Source organism: Miniopterus natalensis, chromosome 16, assembly GCF_054644295.1.
Source record: "Miniopterus natalensis isolate mMinNat1 chromosome 16, mMinNat1.hap1, whole genome shotgun sequence".
NCBI lineage: Eukaryota > Metazoa > Chordata > Mammalia > Chiroptera > Miniopteridae > Miniopterus > Miniopterus natalensis.
Genome location: NC_142096.1, coordinates 30554769 through 30561611, shown reverse-complemented (window position 1 = coordinate 30561611; position 6843 = coordinate 30554769).

The window sequence follows — 6843 nt, the reverse complement described above, 5'->3', positions numbered from 1 at the left end:
TGATGCAAATTTGCCAATACAGAAACTTTTCCCTAGCTAAAAATATTATCAAATATATATACATATATATACATATATATTCTAAAGCCTTTGAATGCATCGAGAAAATTCAAAAATTATTACTGAGAAATAGATGCAGGGTTGAATTTACTTGAAAATGAAATCACTTAACATACCTGCTGTGGGGCCATCGTTAGAGTGTAGTAAGCTGTGGTTTTAGGCTCAGTTTTGCTCCCAGTACCTAACTCATTATAAATTTACCCATATTTTCTTTAATTTAATAGCATTTACTCTTCCCCATCATCTCCTGCCTTTAAAATAAGTGAACCACAAACTTTTGATTATGATCTTGCAGCCATCGAAAACTTGGAAAATATAATCACAATTTAAAATTAACTCTTTGTTTTTAGGTTGAAAAAAAATGCTTTGAATTGCATATCTCCTCTTAACCACAGGTGATATTTCATAAGTTTAAAGTAGAGTTTCAAAAAAAGGGTACTTTCAAATAATTTTCCATGCCTTCATTCAGCAGGTAACCCAAACCTTCCTAATCCCCAAATGCTGCACTTCAAAGTTATGCTCAGGAAAAAAATATTGAAAAGAACAGCCTCTCTTTCCAGTTGATTTAAAACATCACTAGCTTATTTTCAGTACACATATGGAGTTACTTTTAAAAAGAAATCTTGGAGTAGTGCCAGGCTACATACAGGAAAGTCTTTTCTCCAGAGAGAGCTAAAATTCATTATCTGAGCTTTGGGACGCCCATGTTCCTTCAAAATTTGGACATATCTTTGTTCCTCCATGATTAGTGATAGGAGTTTGACTTACAATAAGAGACTACTCGATGTGTAACTAGAATCTGAAGAAACCAAAGGATTGTGTTATTTTGAATTGAAACTGATTATTAATCATACACTTAAATAAAATACTAGTTATGTGATAGTCTTATAATAAACTACAGAGTTTTGAAAAAGTGAAATTATTTGCAAAAATATAACACTTGCTATGTATTTATCAGTAATATAGATTAAAGTTAAATTTGGGACCTTTAATCTTCTTTCTTTCCACATTTAATGGTGGGTTTCTCTCTGTAAATCCATCTATTTTTTATTTTTTTATTTTTATTTTTTGGTAAGAGAGTATCACTAAGTCCAAGGAAGCTAAGGACAATATAATGATTTCAATATTATTAGTGACTCTTTTATAATAATGATTTCAAAATTAGATCTATTTTTGACGCATAAAAGAAACCTATCAAAGTGGGCAACAGGGTTACAAGTTCAAAGTAAAAAATAAAAGTCAAATCAACATATTAATTTCAGTAATAATCTATAACGTTCTGCTGTCCAATGTCACAAAGTGAAGTTTATTTTCTAGATTCCTTATATATGTTCCCCATGCATGTAATACATTTCACCCCCCCCCCCCCCCTTTTTGTGAAATGGTAAAATCCAAATCCTCGCCGTTGGTGAGCGGAGCCTGCCAGTGCAAAACAACGAATATATATTAATATAAAGGCGATTAGGGAGGCGGGGTGTGTTCCCCTGAGGTGCGCAGCTCCGGCAGGGCGCTGCCCCTCAGCGCGGATCAGGTGCTGGGAACTGTATTTTAAAATCCATCGCACGTGCAGAAAGAATTACTGTGTTTCGTTGTCTGCGGAATAAAGAAGCTACGGGACTTGTTCATCCCATTTTTAATTATTCAGGAGAGAAAAAAGTAGAATTTGAGAAATCGCTTAAATGGAGAAGAGAAAGCTTTGGCAGGTGGGGGGCACATTTTGTATCCCACGTGAGCACTCACGTGTCCTAGGAGACTTTAAAAACTTTAGTTCTGTCCACAGAAAAGACCTGGACACTTCCCATGCCTGCGTAATCTGATAAAATCGGGGATTATGGGCTGAATGATGAAGGATTTGAAATAAAACCCCAGCCCAAGCTCAGCGGGGAGAGCAGCGGCCGAGCCGGGCGGGCTCCGCGGGAAGGGAGCCGAGCGCCGGTGCTGCGGCGGGTCGGGGCCTAGATCGCCGAGTCCAGCGCCCAGGCCCGCGGCTCCCGGAACGCGCCTGGGGCCCGAGGTCCCGCGTCCGGGGCCAGAGCTTCATCCCCGCCGCCCCCCCGCGGCTCCCCGGCCTGCGGCTGCTGGCTCCAAAGGCGGAGGCTGGGCCACACAGGGCGGCGAGGACTGTCCTGCCGGCCGTTCCCCAGCCCTGGAGGCCTCTGGTGGCCCAGACGGTGGCCGGCGGGCCAGCTGCCCCGCGCCTGGCCCCGGGCGGCGCAGCCATGGGTCCCTTCTTCCTCGGCTGCTGATTCCCTGCCCGGGAAACGACGGCAGCTTCCTCCCCGCACCCTGGGGGCACATAGAACCCCATGAAACTAACTGTCCAAGAATTAGTTTCAGCCACGTTAACATTTCAACAAGGGAAATAAATGGAACTGCGAGATCTGAATAACTTTATGATATTAAATATAATAATAGTTTATAACATTTAAACACCATTATTAATTTTTAAATTGTGAATTTTGGAAAGTGTATAGAGCATGGGTCTAGGGCAAAGCTATATAGTATATTGCCGAAACGTGTGTTTCTGATTCTAAAATTGTTAAAGCTTTCTAAGTAATATTTCCTTTATGTTCCTTATACAGAAATCTTTGTTTTCCTTTGAAGATATTCTCCACTTCCATGTAAATAGTAGTATGTATTTAATTATTTAAGAGACTCACCTAATTACAACATTCTAGAAATATGTTTTGGTGTCCAAAATATTTTTAACTAACCTATATAGTTGGGCTAAGATTTGCCAAAATGCATAAACACTTATAGTTTTATAAACCACAAGTAATTAAAGTGTTATTATATTCAAAAGGAGTCATGTATTGAAAGGAATATATTAGGTTAGGAAACTTCAGCTGTATGTACTACAAATAGCTAATATTCACTGAAAACTTACCATGTTTCTGTCACTATATTATTATATGCACTATCTCATTTAATCATTGCAAGAACCCTGTGAGTTAAGCAACATTTTACCCCATTTTACAGACTTTGAAATAGAGTCAGAGGGTAAGTACATTACAAGATTACAGAGAGGGCAAAGCTGGAACTTGGGCCCAGGTCTATCTGAATTGTGAATTCTGGTTTATCGCTCTTCTGTCCTGGTGACACAATGGTGACTGGAAAATTCTAAGGTATGGCTTTTAGGCAAGAGAGGGTGTGTTTTAGGATTGTTATTCAATAAATGCTTCTGTAATCAAATTTATAATCTATATTGTATTCTGGAACTCTTGAGTCTCTTTTGCGTGGCAGCCACGTACAGAGTGCAAAGATTAGTAGTATGTGATCAGGGTCCTAGAAGAGAGAACCCTGGAAAACAGAGGCTAGCAGACTTTTTCTGAAAAGGACCAGATGGTGGAAATTTAAACTTTTGGGGTCATACAGTCTCTCAAAATGAATTGTCTCTGTCATTTTTAGCACGAAATTTGCCACAGAAAACATGTAAATGAATGAGCATGACTGTTCTCCAATAAATCTTTATTAAAGACTCTGAAATTTGAATTTCATATCATTTTTAAGTGTCACTAAATATTATTCTTGTTCTTATTTTTTCAACAATTTAAAAATATAAAAATCGATCTTAGTTCCCAGGCCATACGAAAACAGGCATTGGTCTGGATTTGACCGGGAACCAAGGTTGGCCAACCCGCCGCATGTGGCTGTTGAGCACCTAAATTTAGCTAGTCCAGACGGAGATGTACTGCAGTGTAAAATACATACCAGATTTTAGAGACTTAGTATAAAAATTGTAAATGTCTCATTATATTTTTTATTTTGATTATATTTTTAAAGAATAAACTTTTAATGTGAGTTAAATATGTTATTCAAATTAAGCTCACCTGTTTTGGGGTTCCTCCCTTCTCTTAAGTCTAGAAAATTTAAACTCACACATGTGGATCACGTTATATTTCTATATATTTCTAAAATGCTGCTTTAGAGGTAATAATATCTGGAGGTAAACAGATACCTGCTACATATATATTTGTAAGAAGTTAATGATTTATTAGATATTGAAGTGAATAAAGAAGTCATTAGAGAAAAATTGTAAAACCTGATCAAGTTTCAAAAGTAGAATAAATACTTTCCAGACAGAAAAGGAAGCAAAGCATTTGAGATACAGATATGTGTTGTTAGTGTATGCCCAGGGAATTAAACGTTTATTATGGGTAGATAATGAAATGTGATAGGAGAATGGCAAAACATGATATTCTACCAGATCATGATCAACATCAAGATGAAGAAGGGTTCTGCTTGCCATGCTGAGAATCTGAAATTGTGTCTGAAAGATGAAGTCACTGGCAAGCTTTAGGCAGGGATGGGCCCTGTCAAGTCATCAGGAATTGTCAGGTTAGATAGTTAGAGGGCAGGAGGACTCAGAGATCAGTCTTATGTTTCTAGCTTGTGTCACTGGGAGAAATGTAATGTCACCTGATGACAAATAAATGCTGCCCTAGGGAATAATGTTTTCTGTGGTGTGTTTGTAGGTTTATTGACACTCGCTTTGTGGAGAGTGGTATACGGCTGAGCTGAGACATGGGGAAAAGGTTCAAGTTTAGACACATGGAAACTTAGCATGGAATAGCAGTAGTTTTTCCGATATGTGGACATTTCAGCTTAGAACCCAAGCAGGACTGAGGAAGGTCGTAGATTCACAGATACTAAAAACTGCTGTTACTTAACAGGTTAGGAGTCAACCACTTAGCAGATGGTTGAGTGCCTTCACTAACATGCATTCTAAATGGGCATCGTCATGAAGACTGAATGCTCCCAGTAACAGGGAAGTCACCGCCATTTTGATATAAAGGCCTTATGACTATTAGGAAGTCATGCCTTGTGCTTAAAATCAAAATCATGAACCATTCAGAATCTTTCCACAAACCATACCCTCACCGTATTTAATTTCAGGAACCTTAATTAGCTTTCATTTTTCCAATGACTGCTATTATTGTGTGGATGAGGTGAATCACTGGTGATTAGATGCCCCCAGGGACAGAATTCTTTATTGAAGGAGTGCTCAAAAAAGGCAAGTTATATATGTGAATTTTTCACTGCTGTGAGCATGTCAGATGGCTCATGACTTCAAATGTCAACAGAACTTCTCTTCCTGGACTGTCCAACCTGCTCTTCAAGCCTAATATGCCAACATGGGACTTCTCTTTTCCATCTGCAAAAGTAATATTCTTTCACTTTTATGGATTAATGACACAATCATGTCCATCTGGCACATCAAGTTAAAAGAAGACTCTGTCATTTTGCCTGATGGACTAACAACTATATATTGTCTCTTACCCTTTGGGACAGTATGGATGGACCTGGAGAGTATTATGCTAAGTGAAATAAGCCAGGCAGAGAAAGACAAATATCACATGATCTCACTTATAGATGGAATCTAAAGAACATAATAAACTGATGAACAAAATAGATTCAGTGACATAGCAGCATGGAACAGATTGACAAATCTCCAAGGGAAGATGGGGATGGGGAGAGATTAGCCAAAGAATTTATATGCATATATGCATAACCCATGGACACAAACAATAGTGTGGTGAAGGCCTGTGGTGGGGAGCAGGGGTGGGGTGGAGGGAGTCAATGGGGAGAAAAAGGGGTAGATCTGTAATATTTTCAACAATAAAGATAAATTTTTAAAAAATATCTTTCCTTCTGCCTTTTCTGCAGCCACTTTCTTATTCCATAATTGCATTCATTGTTTTCATTGTTTCCCCAGCTCAGATCTGATATTTCCTCTTCCTTAGCATTACGCTTTTGGTTGTTCTGCATCTGGTCTTCAGGAGAGGTGTTTAAATGTGTGCCCTTGACACCCTGTGGTTCCATGGACTGCACTGGTTTCCAGGCAGGAGCTGGAGAGGGAGCGGGAGAGCCACCTTCCAAGCTTCCAGCTCTGCTTCTGGGAATGCCGCTCTTTTTCTTTTCATTTTTGGACATGCAAGTGGGATTTCCTTTGATGGAATAGTTCCACTGTTTAGAAACTTGGCCAAATATTTTGGCTGGCTTCAAAATAGTTGCCAACTAAATTTTCCCCCTCTTTCATATCTGTTGCAATGAAACTGTAACAGATGGTAAAATAGAAGATCCTGTGGAGAAAACACAAATGTAAAAGATTTTAAGTGTAGAATTTACTACAAAGACAATGATGACTTTTGAGACTCTAGGGGCATGGCCCAGGTCAGGGACATAAGGAAGGTTTACATTGAGAGACAGAGTTGTAAGGTCACATTTTTGAAGAGAAATGAACAATGTTACCATTCCTCTCTCTAAAATGGAGAGGGCTGAGGAGCACTACATTTTTATCTTATGCTTAAAATATGCCTGAGTCAGTCTCTCTTGGTTTTCCTGGGCTATTGACTATTTGGGCACCTTATAGTGTGGGCTTTTTTGTTTGTTTTAATTCCCAGACATGTTGTTCAGCAGATTAGTTGCAATGTCCAGGTTGTTCCTATTATAAGGAGGAATCAGTTCAGGTGTTAAGATAGTTTGAAAAATTCTGAACAAAATAATCTGAGATGCCTATATTTCCAAACCATAAATAATAAGTTAAATATTAGGAAATTGACCTGGAAGAGTCTTAGTGTTTTGTTATATAAAAATGAGATTTTCCTCTTTAATTCATTTGAGCAGTCTTTGTTTAAAAGATTATTCTAAAAAATGATTGTTGTTTTTGTCATATCTCATGCATGCAAAACCTTACATACTAGAAGTTTATTGCTTAAAAAATGTTATGTTACATTACTTTTCAGGGAATTTGGTAATTTTTAAATATTTCAGTAGTGTGAA